Here is a 14,381-nt window from a genome sequence, read left to right as displayed (position 1 = left end):
CATTGCCGTCTGTTTGGGGTCATGTGGATGGTGAAGAACATTGTGGTTGCACTGAGCGCTGACAGCAGCTGCGTGCCCCATTCCACCGCAGGGTAACAGTGTGTTGGATGTGGCAGCAGTTGTGTTCTAACTTTGTATGACGAAGCCAGTTATGTCGTCTTGAAGGCAGAACAAATGTTGACTCTGACTTGCTCTCTCCTTTTTTGATCAGATGTGTCTGTTGATTCATAGTTGTGTCCAGCTACCGCTCCTTTCTGCTACAATGGTACAGAAGTAGATCTGGAAGCTGGATCAACCTTTGGATATCACCTTCATGTGTTGCTCCCCTTTGTGTTCGTCTTTTTCTATCTATATTTTCACGTTTCTCTCCTTTAAAATTAATAAATTACTTTAAAATTGATGCATAGTAACGTTACCATGTTGTTTCGTGTGCTGCATGTTTTTGTACATGATGATAAAAAAGTTGTTTCGCAGAGATTTTAGTACAGCATAAGTTAAACAGGTGGAATGAGTTTGGTGATTTTTTTATATATTTCCCAGCATATTTTTCAAAAGAGGTAGGAGTGGATTTTAAATATTTTGTTACCAAGACTAAATCCATGTCTCAGGCTAAATGTCTTTTTTTTTTTTCTGCTTACCTAGTTCTTCAGATCAAGATATAAACAGGTTGAAGGCGCGACACAGTGTCCTAGTGATTTAAATCCTCACCTTGAATGCGCCAGGATCCCTTTCTAATCCCAGCTGCTCCACTTCCCATCCAGCTCCCTGCTTGTGGCCTGGGAAGGCAGTCGAGAATGGCCCAAGACCTTGGGACTCTATACCTGTGTGGGACACCTGAAGGAGGTTCCTGGCTCCTGGCTTCATGTCAGCACAGCACCAGCCATTGTGGTCACTTGGGGAATGAATCATCGGACAGAAGGCCTTCCTCTATGTCTCTCTTCCTCTCTGTATATCTGGGCCCTCTTCATATTTTCTTTATTGATGATAATTTTCCTTATCTCTATTTGAATATGCTTTAAAAATAAGTCTTAAAAAAGGATATAAACAGGTTGAAGCAGCTCTCAGTTTCAATGAAGTGCCAATGGTAACAAAAGTCTCCAGAATACACTGTTAATCAAATCCAGCTATGTTTTGAGGCACTATATTCTTATAGTAACAGAAAGTAACAACTTGGCAAAATCTCTAGGTGAGAGGGATTGTATTTTTAATTTAAGGTTTTAGAAGCTGCATGCTTTGGTAATGAACTCTCAAGGCTATGATCTAATGGAATTGAGCATAGTTTACAACTGGAGTAGTGAGCAAAAGAAGTCAGCTGTGGCATGCAAGTCATGAGAGAGCTTATAATCCTAATATGTGAAACAGCTTCATCGATTCAGTCATAACTTTCAGGATCATTTGGATTATTTTTGGATTAATATTATTTGATGAAAGAAAATTCAGTCTGGTTTCAGTACTACCTTTCTCAAGAGAAGAAGATCCTAATTTTCAAAAGAGAAGAAAACCTATGACAAGGAAGTTTATTTATTTAACATGTTATTATCTGTTTTTTCATACCCTAAGTTCTTGCATGAGCTATTTTTCTTATCTTCCCCAGCTATTACTATTGATAATCAATCACTGGAAACATTCTGGGTGTACAATATTGACTGGCTATTCTTATTTGATCTCTCATCTTTCAGGCATTTTTTTTTTCTATTTTAAAGTGTTACCTTCTCTAGACGGCCCAAAAGTCTTCATCTTTTCTGGCCTCTTTGTTCTAATTTTCAGATTACTTTACTGCATTGGCTCATTTTCTGTTACTTTCTCCATATTTTCTTTTTTTAAAGATTTATTCATTTTTATTACAAAGTCAGATACACAGAGAGGAGGAGAGACAGAGAGGAATATCTTCCATTCAGTGATTCACTCCCCAAGTAACCGCAACGGCTAGAGATGTGCCACTCCGAAGCCAGGATCCCAGATCCTCTTCCAGGTTACCCACATGGATGCAGAGTCCCAAGGCTTTGGCCCATCCTCAACTGCGTTCCCAGGCCACAGCAGGGAGCTGGACGGGAAGTAGAGCTGCCGGGATTAGAGCTGGTGCCTATCTTGAACCAGGTGCATTCAAGGTGGACATTAGCCACTAGGACACTGCGCTGGGCCCTCTTCATATTTTCTTTATTGATGCTAATTTTCATTATCTCTCTTTGAATATGTTAATTTATAACAAAATCTTTGAAATTCAATGATAGTATATATATAAAACATGTGTTATATATAAGTATATAAATACATAAATATATAAAAATCCATATGCATTTCCACTGAGCATAATGGTCTCTAGTCGGGGCCAGTTGGTTGCAAACGATAGGATTTCACTCATTTTGTTGGCTGAGTAGTATTCCAAGTAGCAGACGTAACACAGTTCTTTATTCATTCCTCTTTTGACAGGAATCTGGGTTGTTTCCAGGTATTTATTACTGTATATTGTGATCCTGTAAATATAGGATTATAGAGTCCTTTCTCATATGCAGATTTCAATTCCTTTATATTATCAGAAGTGGGATACCCGGGTCACATGGCAGATGGATTTTCAGTTCTCTTAGTAAGCTCCATTCTGATTGCCATACTGACTTCTATAGTGATTGAAGCAGCATGTGCTGTTAGTCCACTGGGGTTCTGAATGTAAGTCAATCTCACCGGAGCTTGGTGGAACCACAAGGTGGGTTTCCCTTGTATTTTCCTGACAGCTAAGAAGCCTGAGTTTGTTTTTGTTTTGTTTGTTTATTTATTGTTATTTTAATTTGTTTTGGTTTTTGTTTATTAGCCATTTGAATTTGTTATTTTGAAAAAGAGCTGTTTGGGCCCTCTGCGATAACCTAGTGGCTAAAATCCTCACCTTGCATGCCCAAGATTCCATATGGGTGTTGTTTTGTATCCCAGCTGCTCCACTTCCCAACCAGCTCCCTGCTTGTGGCCTGGGAAAGCAGTATAGGATGGCCCAAAGCCCTGGGACCCTGTATCCAGGTGAGAGACCCAGAAAAAGCTCCTGGGTCCTAGCTTTGGATTGTCTCAGCTCTTGACGATTTTGGCTGCTTAGGGAGTAAACTTGCAGATGGAAGATCTTTCTCTCTGTCTCTCCTTCTCTCTGTGTACCTGACATTCTGATAAAATTAAATAAATCTTTAAATAATGCTCATTTCCTTCACCCATTTCTTCACAGGGTTTTTAAACAAGTCAATCCAGAAGGATAGATATCAAATGTTCTCTCCAAAATAAAGTAACAGTCATGCAAAAAACAAGATCAATAGCCATTCAATACCATTTTTTGCTATATCCCATAGATTTTGATATATTTATTTTTAGTTTCATTTCTTTAAAAGATTTACTTTCTTAATTTCTTCACTGACTCATAGGTCATGCAGAAGCATTGTTAGCATCAGGAGAATGTTTGATTTTCCTTTACCTTTCTTCAGTGACATATTGGTCATTCAATAACATGTTATTTAACTACATATTGCTGTAAATTTTCCATTTTTCTCTCTGTTATTGATTTTGTTTTATGGCTTTTCATTTAAGGGGATATCGAGTAACTGTGTAGTAGAGACTTTTACATACACATGTGAAAATACAATGCAATGTGGATCTCTACTTCTAAACCAAAGATGTATTCCCAAACTGTTAAATGTATCTTGACAAGAAACTGCTGGACACTCTGCTGTCATTGATGCCTTAAATGTAAGGATGCTCATTGTAGAAAGGATTTAAATATGTGGTGAATCAATCTTAGCCAAATTTTGAGGAAGACCTCATTTCCCCACCCGCTACTCTGTTTTCCCCTGTATTATTACAATAGTACCATCCTTCAGCAACAATGACAAGTCCATCATTCCACTTTTTAAATGTATCATGGCATTCCTCACATTTCTTAACATGGTTGTTTGCTTTGCTTTTCTTGAGTTTCTGAAATTGTTTGTGAATTCTGGGTATTAGTCCTCTATTTGTTGTTTAGGATGCAAAGACTTTCTCCTGATCTTTTGGTTACCTGCTCACTTTGTTGACTTCTTCCTTTGCTGTACAGACCTTCATAGTTTAATGTAGTCCCATTTTTTTGTTTGTTTTGTTTTGTTTTTAGTTTTGGCTTTGACTTCTTGTGCATTTGGTGACTTTTCCAGCAAATCTATGCCTACTCTTATGTCTTGTAGAGTTTTCTTTTTCTATTATTTACATCTCTTTTATACTTCTTTGTTATAACACTAGTTCATTTTTTTGTTTCCTGAAATTCATTAAATTTACTTAAAATGGTTATTTTGAATTCTTCATCTGAGAATTAACAAATATCAGTTACTATTTCACCAGCTTCTGATTTCTTCATTTGTCTAGCAGAGGATGTCATGGCTTGCTGGAATCCCTGAATATTTGGTGGTGTATGACCTCATGTACACTCTGGAGGATAAGCTGCTTTTTTAGTCTTCTTAACTGAGTTCAGTTTGTGCCAGTTCTTCCAGAAATCTTAGGTAGTCTGCTAATCTCTGAGCCTCTGGACACTTCTGCTACATCAGCAACTAATCACACTGTAAATCATGATTCGTTGTGAATCCATTCTTCATTGTTGGTATTAATTGTGTCCTAGAGGGGAACCTTATCCAAGATTTCTCCTAAAATTAAAGTGTTGTGGTGTTCCAAATGGCATATAGAAGGTTTAAAAAGTGGTAGATCTGTTTGAAACTGTCTCCTTATAGTCAGATGCTTCAATAATATTCATCTGTTTGTTGTCAGTCACAATGGCATTTTTTTTTCTGTCTCAGAGACTTGCCTCAGTGGGACTACTTCTAAGCTCTTGTTAAATATAGACACTTCCTCCCTTTCTGCCCGCAAATGAACATTTACTCTCTATATTGTACTGCCTTATGTTGGAAAGAGATTTGGACCGGCAGTTCTATGTGTACAAATTCTACAATGCTAGGTCAAAATTAGACCCCACAGCCCACTTATTACAATACATCATAGGAGTAGAATCAATGCCTGCAGTGCTACAGGCCACCTGCTACTGAAGCACTCACATTGTCTGAGATTGCTCCAGCCAGCAACAAAAGTGCTGCCATCCAAGATGTAAGTCAAATTGACTGTGGCTACAGACCTCTAACCAGCAGTGGGAACTTGTCAAGAAGGTCCTTTCATGGGTGTAATCCTGGAATAGGAACTTTTAGGATCTTCTTCATTTTGACTTTAATGGATTGCCAGGTTAGCTTTCAGACATAGATTATATGCTAGCTTTCATAGCTTGTTCATCAGAAATTACATTTGTACTCCTAATTGTCTGCCCATGGTTAGTGGAGGAATGATGAAAGTAGTAGTATAACCAGATTCAGAACTGCATGCACTGCTTTGGTAGCAAGAAAAAAATCGGCGGCCTGGCATGGTGGCCTAGTGGCTGAAGTCATTGCCTTGAACATGCACAGGAATCCCATATGGGCACTGGTTCTAATCCCGGCAGCCCCACTTCCCATCCAGTTCCCTGCTTCTGGCCTGGCAAAACAGTCGAGGACGGCCCAATGCTTTGGGATCCTGCACCCATGTGAGAGACATGTAGAAGGTTCCTGGCTCCCAGCTTGGGATCAGTGCAGTACCGGACATTGTGGTCACTTCGGGAGTGAACCATTGGATGGAAGATCTTCCTCGCTGTCTCTCCTCATCTCTGTATATCTGACTTTGTAATAAAAATAAATAAATCTTAAAAAAGAGTCTGGCACTGGATTTTACCACATCAGGAATAAACTGGATTTCTTTTTTTTTTAAAGATTTATTCATTTTTTTTATTACAGCCAGATATATACAGAGGAGAGACAGAGAGGAAGATCTTCCGTCCGATGACTCACTCCCCAAGTGAGCCGCAACGGGCCGATGCTGCGCCGATCCAAAGCCGGGAACCTGGAACCTCTTCCGGGTCTCCCACGCGGGTGCAGTGTCCCAATGCATTGGGCCGTCCTCAACTGCTTTCCCAGGCCACAAGCAGGGAGCTGGATGGGAAGTGGAGGTGCCGGGATTAGAACCGGCGCCCATATGGGATCCCGGGGCTTTCAAGGCGAGGACTTTAGCCGCTAGGCCACGCCGCCAGGCCCGGAATAAACTGGATTTCAAAAATAAAATCTGTCCTTAATTCTTTCCTGCAAGTGGGAAGTTTGTCCATGACACATTACTCAAAAATCGGGAAAGTGTGACACAGGTAATTGTCCCTTTTTACCTTCATCAATGCATCTTTACATACTTTTTACTAAGAAAAAACATTGTGATCTCTTACTTGGCTTACTTGTCTAAATGAGGACACAATTATTAGGAAGAAGATAGTCTTGCTCAGTTATCATATATTTCACTGAGAAATGCTTTTAAAGAAAACAATTAGTTCAAAAATGGGTAAACATGAACAGTTGTATTTTTTTGGATTTGATTGAAATTCTCTCCTTAACTTATTTGAAGGAAAACTCAACATTAAGAAGAAATTAAAGGTAACCTTTTGCTGACCAAAAAGACAAAAGCACTCTTCAATTTATATTTTAAGAAAACTTGTGTATTTTCTTTTCTCCACTTGGGATTTATAAAGGCTATTTTAATAATTCCCAAGGTTTTAACATTAGTATGAATGAAAGTTATGAATGTATGATGGGTGCTAAAAATTACTGAAGTGTGTGTTATGAATAAAAACCCCTTCTGTATGGACAAACATTTCATTGTGTAAAAAAAAAAGTATCTTTAAATTCTGTTTTCTCTTAAACTTCTTGAGCTTCTTTGTTTATTTATGTGTGAGTTTTCTAGTGGTTATATCTTGTGCATCAGAAAAATGAAGCCTTAAATTTAGCTTTGTAAACTCAATACTTTTTAGAACTGTCCTATAAAGACTGTTTCTAAAAATTTGTTTGTTCTATTACTCATCTTGTTTTTGAAGAGAGACTTGCATGTTTTCTGCAAGAGTGATTTTTTTTCTCTACCACTCTCAGCTCTCATGTACATATTACTTTATGTAATCATATCAACTTGGAACTTAAACAGAAAATGTCATTCTTGCTTTATTTTCACTTTAATGAGGCTGTAACTATCATTTTCATATCAAGTATATTGTTAACTTTTTTTTCCTTTCTAGATATGCCTAGCCAAATTTTCTTTCTGTTCCCAGAATGTCTACTAGTTTTTTATAACACAAAACAAAACAAAAACATTTACCTGAAGAAAAGTCTGCTAGCAGAAGAAAACCTGGCAAGTACGGCTTAGTTGTTCAGCAGGAGATGAAAAGTGTGAGAAGTGAAGGCACATGGAAAGAGTTGTGCCAATGTTAGGTTTAAAATTATTAGAAATAACAGTCGCTGGGCCGGACGGCATGGCCTAGCTGGTAAAGTCCTCGCCTTGAAAGCCCCAGGATCCCATATGGGCGCCGGTTCCTATCCCAGCAGCTCCACTTCCCATCCAGCTCCCTGCTTGTGGCCTGGGAAAGCAGTTGAGGACAGCCCAAAGCTTTGGGACCCTGCACCCGTGTGGGAGACCCGGAAGAGGTTTGTGGTTCCCGGCTTTGGATCGGCGCAGCACCAGCCCCGTTGCGGCTCACTTGGGGAGTGAATCATTGGACGGAAGATCTTCCTCTCTGTCTCTCCTCCTCTGTTTACATCTGGCTGTAATAAAATGAATAAATCTTTAAAAAAAAAAAAAAGAAATAACAGTCGCACAAATTCCTGTCTGTCATTGTACCTATTTATTTGCAAAATTTTTTAAGAAGGGTTATTTGTTTGTAAAGCAGAATTTAAGAGAAGGAGAGAGATTCTTCTGGTTCACTCCCCAGTTGGTAATAATGGCCCAGAAGCAATTGGGCCACCCTCCACAGGCTTCTCAGAGTTATGAACAGGGCGATGAATAGAAAGTGCAGCAGCTGGAACTCGACCTGATAATCATGTGAACCATGTGGACTACCAGGACTATTGGCAATAACTTTACCCTTTTGTTCCCTGCAGGAGTTTGAACTGATTCATCACAAAGCCGTATCAATTTTTATACATATTTTAGAAACTTGAAGTTACTCTAATGTGAGTCTTGAATCAATGCTATTGTTTACTAACACATATAAAATATTGGATAATTCTGTATATTAACTCATCCCCTGTCTCATAATATCCCCACAAAGTCAGTATTATAATTTTCACTGTAGATACACTAAATCAATAACAGTAAGGACAAGTGGTTTCCAAGGTCATATAACTGTTGTCCATAATAATCAGATTTTACTGATACCGATGGCACATTGATTAAATGACTCTTAAAACACTTCTTCCCTAAAAGTCTCAAATAATGAATTCTATCAGATACATATATATTATTAAGAGACTTAAACCTTTGTTTTGCATTTTTTTGTCATGCTTAACACTGAAATTTTGGGATTTATTTCTCTTGGATCCAATATTTACTGTTTTCCACTGTGTGCTTTAGTGGCAGTCTTGTGACTGATCTAGGTGGTAACACAGACAGTACCTATGTGGCATCAAACAAACGGATTTTTTCAGCATAATCTTGGCTGTATTTCCTACTACAAACCTTCTGTTGTTTTCTGCCCATTTTCCTGGCAGGTACTCCATTCAGGCAACTAAATTTGTGAGCTGCTCAACATTGTTCCTACAAATTTATTCTCTTCTTTAATTTGCTAGAGCAGTTTTTCCTGCTCACATCCAAAATTCCTAACTGAGAGAGAAATTGTTCCCAGGGAATAGTGTGCAAGAGATACCCATGGGGGAATGTAGGGACTGTCAATTGTTTGGCATAGTTAGGTCAGAAAATAGTCAAAATCTTGCTGAAATGCCAAGATGGGGATTCTGCAGCCGTGAAAATGCTAATCAAATCATTGCCTGTGGTCACCTGGCATCAACTGCTCCTTGCAGGGATGACTTTGGGGAATTGAGTTGTTCTACCACAGAATAGTAGGATGTACATGAGGAATTTATAGACTTAGCAAGAAAGGACAGCTGATTTAAACATCAATGGGAAGCTTGAAGAAAAGGATTGACATGTTAAAATCCTTGAATTCTAGGCTCATAGCACTGACTGAACTTCAGGGAGTTTCTAGGATCAAGATAAAAGGATCTTTTGTTGCTATAGGGACTGAGCTGGTGAAAACCAAAATGTGGTCTCAGAGATAGTGAAATTGGATTATCAAGGCAATTCAGAGCTTTGCTTTTTCTTATGAAAAAATTATGGAAAATATTGTATTGGCACCTAATCATTGACTCCTATCATTACTGAAGAGTTAAAAAGAAAGTTTCTCATACAGGTGAAAATGGAATAGACTTTTTTTTTTAAATTCTGAGACACAGGCACTACTCAGGGCCGTAAAAATATTGCTCTTTTGTAAATTATTTTCTTTCTTTGAAAACTAGTGCAACACTTGTGAAGCTCATAGAAATAATGACACAGAAAGAACAAACTAAGAAAGTTTATGGGGATTGGTTCTTGAATTACCTAGATAACAAGGGGTCTCATTGGATTAATGTCAAGAATTAATGTCAAGATTAATGTCAAGAATTAGAGCTGGGGGGAGAATGGATGAATTTTTTGAAATGAACTTGGAACAATAAGAATATTACTTATATATATTATCCCAAAGGGCACTGCTAAAAAATAATATTTAGATACAGAGGAAATCCTGGTATGTCAATGTTTGTCATCTACCTTCAGCACCAACTTTAAAACTATCTCTCTTTTTTTTTTTACATTTTATTCTTATTATTATCATTTTATGATACAGTTCCATATTCCCTTATCCACTCCCCAATTCCCTTCCCCCCACCTACTTCCACTATATCATTACTAACATATAGTTCTTCATACTCAGTCATATGTCCATCATTGCGGGCATGGACAATGGCAGAGAGTCCAGCATCCTGTTGTCAAGATATAGTAAACAGTTTCATTGTAAGTCCATCTTTGTCTGGAAGCAGAAATGCATACCACACTGCATCCTCACATCTGGATGTTAATCTCCGTTTCACAACTATTGCACATCCCCTTAAATGAAAAGTCATGATACAAAATCAACAATAGAAAAAAAAATAGAAATTTACAATGCCATGAAGTTAAATGACATGTTACTAGATATGACAGTTTCCATTACACAGCTACTATACATCCCCTTAAATGAAGAGCCACAAAACAAAATCAACATTTGGGAGAAAAAAGAAATTAGCAACAGCATGAAGCTAAATAACATGCTACTAAATGACTAGCATGTAGCTGAAGAAATGAAAATCAAGAACCTTCTTGAAGAAAATAATGCCATTGCATGATGTACGAGTCATTGAATGATTTAATCAGAAGAAAGTGTTTTGAAGAGATGAAACCAACGCAAAACAACCAAACCCATGTGATATAGTTTCCGCTGATCTTTGTTGAAGTGTGTCTCCTCCAGAAAATAAACACATGGGTTTTGTTTTTTAATCCAGTCTACTAATCTATGACGTTTGATTGAGCATAAGCCATTTACATTCAGAGTTTAATATATATGAGTGGTACTTTGGTCCTGTCATTTTAGGAATGGGTTGTTCATTGGTTTAGTCTTTTGTTGTCATTTTACTGGGATGTTCTTCACATTTGCCTTTGGTTTTGGTAGGTGCTATTCCTCTTCTCTGTCAAGACAACATCTTGAAGTATTTGTAGGGCAGATTTCGAAGAGGCAAAATCTTTTAAGTTTTCTTTACTGTGGAAGAATTTTATTTCATTTTAAAAAACGAAAGAAAGCTTTGCTGGATAGGTTATCCTAGGCTGACAATTTTTTTCTTTTAGAATTTGGAATATGTCACTTCACTCTCTTTTTGCCTGTAGAGTTTCCTGTGAGAGATCTCCTGTGAGTTCAATTGGCATTCCTTTATATGTCAATTAATTTTTTTCACGTGCACATTTAAGGATCTTTTCCTTATGTTCAATTGAAGAGAGCTTGATTAATTATGTGTCTTGGTGAAGATCGCTTTTGATCAAACCTGTTGGGAGTTTTGCGCCCCTCCTGGATCTTGTTTCCCTATTCTTTCTCCAGATGAGAGAAATTTTCCTTTATTATTTCATTAAATATATTTGCAAACTCAGTTTCTCTTTCTGCACCTTCTGGGACTCCCATAACTCTTATATTTGGCCTCTTAATAATGTCTTTCAATTCTTGAATACTTTTCTTGGCCTGATCCAGCTCTGCTTCCAGCTTTTTGTTTGCTTCCCCCTGGTGACAAGAAATATCTTGCAATTCTGAGATTCTTTCTTCTGCTTGTTTCATTCTATTTTGGAGACTCTTCATTTTCTTGATGTCTTCCTCAGTTAACTCTGATGTTTGCAAACAGTTTTGCTCCTTTGCAGGGGCGTTTTCGGTAATATTCATAGTGCCTTTGTCTCTTCTTTTGCTCTTGATCATTGTACTTCTGGTTAGCAGAGTCTTCTTGGGGCAGGTTTCTAAGCTGTGTCACCCACAGGTCTACAATGTGATTGTACTTCTTGCAGTTGGTACACAACTTTTTGCTTGCAGCCACTTGTGCTACAACCTCCAGCGAGTTCCAGGTCTGGATTCTTATGTTAGATTTTCACTGTGGTCTCCACAGCCCCAGCTCTTGGCTCACCACTCTCCACCTCCTGTGATACCGTGCTGAGGCTGCACCATTGTCTCTGCAACTTTTATCCCACTTCCAGTTTGAGCAAGACCCAGGATTAGAGAGACACCAGGTGTCTCTATATAATTAGGCTGTTGGTGGCGCTGATCTTGTTGGAACCTGTTGGACGTTAGGTCTGGGTGCCATACAGACCTATTTTGACTGGTACGATGCCACAGTCAGTATTATTTTCCTGCGGGACCAGTGCAATCCAGGGACCTCAGTGAGTTCTCGCGAAAAAAAAATAATGAAAACAGCCTATTGCTATAATCTATATTGGTATAATCTATATTTGAAACAAATGAATTGTGGAGTGAGAGTTTATGATCTGATTCATTGATAACCATGTGGCATTTGGTCTTTCCTAGACAGTCTACATGAGTCCAAATTTTAGGCATCATAACTGGAATAAGTACTTCTTCCAAATAAGCCAAATCAAAATTTATAATATTTTTATTAAGTGAGCATGTTCAGTTGTAAAAAGTTAGATTCTAAATAGCTATGACAAGCTGAAAGTAAAAATCCTTAGAACTAAAAGCATTATCATTTTAATGATTAGTTATGTGCATAGCAATTATTAGTAAAAAAAAAGTGAGATGGATACAGAATGATAGAATATGCGCACATGTTTAATACACACTCATAAATACACACAATTTCCTCCTGTTTTAAAAGTTTTGATTTTTTTAATGGTCAACAATGTATCCAAGAGAAGAAAAAATAAGTATAATGATCTTGCTAAAACTCTGGTCTTAGAAACCAATGCAGTGAGTAAACGGATTTAAGAAATACTAGAATACTGATGAATACGTAAGAAGCTACTGTGTTTGGAAAACTTTGTCAACCAGAGTGGGAAGATTGTTTGCATGAATTCTAGATTTATAAAAGAAGAGTTTATAATGTGAATATGTTTGGTTCACCATAAAAACGCTTGTCTTAGTTGGGTTTAAAGTCAACATTATTTGAATCGCTAATAGAGTCAGGGTTCAATAGAGACTGATAGAATTGTATATATTGCTTTCTTTTCCTTATCACCTAGACCACCGTAACTAAGCTAGGTGCCACTTACTGGATGACCCATTTTGAATTTTTGAAGTTATGTTCACACACACACACACACAAATTGACCATTGCGATGTTCATATTGTTCATGTTAGTCATGCCCCATGATAGTAGTCTAAGGCAGGAGTATCCAGCAGTGTCATAGTGAGCGGATCCGACTTCCTAACCAGGGAATTAATTTGATGGTAGTTACGCATAATCCCTAATCCTTCATTTTCATATTTCCCCAAGATCTGTATTTGAAAGAGCTAGAAAGAGAGAGAGTGAGTCATTGTTCAGGTAGCTACAATTGCCAAGGCTGAACTATACTGAAGCAAAGAGCCAGGAGCTTTATCCAGGTTTTCAGCATTGAAGGCCAGGACACAAAGATATGGGCTGTGCTTAACAGGGAGATGACTGCAAGTGGAATATCTGGGACACTAACTGGTTACGCATATGAAATACCATCATTGTAGGTAGTAGCTTTATCCATTACACCATGATACTAGACCCCAGTTCTCAAGATGCTGAGTTGAAGCTAGCATCTGCTTAGTAGCTTGGCCTCTGCTTATTGAATCCTTCCCAAGTTCAACTCCATCCTCAGCATCACCTACAATAGAATGTTTTCTCTGCTGATATATTGCTAGTTGAAATGCCACTCTGAAAGCTGCGACTCATCACCTTCATCATGCTGCTTCTCATAATTGCGTTTTTCTTATTGATTTTTCTGTTTTATTTCCTTTAGGCCTGCTAGCAGGCCCCATGGTCACCGAGGGTAAGGCAGACAGTGGCCTTCAGCTGCAAGAACCACCAGAGACAAGCTGGTGAGGAATGTCCGTTTTTATGCACAGGTTACAGGTTTTACGGGATAAGGAAGGGGAGGGCAGGAGGGAGCTTTCCCGGCAGACCCCACGCCCACCAAAGGCAGTGTAATTGGCTGTATGACATGTCTATCTCACTAGATCTTCCAGTCATGTCAGAGGTCATATTCCAGGTGTACTTCCCTTGACCTTCTAGCCATGTTGGAGGTCACACTCCACATGTAGACCTGCAGGCTGTGTCTTAGGCCATGGGGAAGATTAGGCTTAAGCCACACCCTCCAGGCAGCAGGGCAGGAGCCTGAGTGATCACCCACAGTTATAAAAAATATTGCTGCTTTGGGGGGCCAGCACCATGCATAGAAGGCTAAGCTTCTTCCTGTGCAAACATACCATGTGAGTGCTAGTTTGACTCCCTGTGGCTTCACTTCTGATCCAAATCCCTGTTAATGGCCTTAGAAAGCAGCAAAAGATGGATCAAGACATTGGACCTCTGCACCAAGCTAGGAAACCTGGCAGACTCCCCTGCCTCCTGGCTTCAGATTGGCCCAGCTCTAGCCAATTCAGCCATTTGGGGAGTGAACCAGTGGATGAGAGATGTGTTTTTGTCTCTGCTCCTCTCTTTGTAGCTTTTGCATAAGTAAAGGTAAAATTAATTGTGGTTTTCTTGAAGTTGGGATAGTATAACTTCACATAACTTGATATTAGGTAAGAAATCTGTGACTGCAGCCAACCAGTGCTCTTCACTAGTATAATTGTATTCAAACTCCAGTAGAGTTGTTGCTGTCTGTAGATACTACTTCCTTAATCACACAAATTGCATTTTTTGTGGAGTCCTCAATTCTCATTTAAGAATCATTTACATAAAATTAATTTCATCAGAACA

This window comes from Ochotona princeps, chromosome 1 (assembly GCF_030435755.1).
Source record: "Ochotona princeps isolate mOchPri1 chromosome 1, mOchPri1.hap1, whole genome shotgun sequence".
NCBI lineage: Eukaryota > Metazoa > Chordata > Mammalia > Lagomorpha > Ochotonidae > Ochotona > Ochotona princeps.
This window is presented reverse-complemented; position numbering follows the sequence as displayed.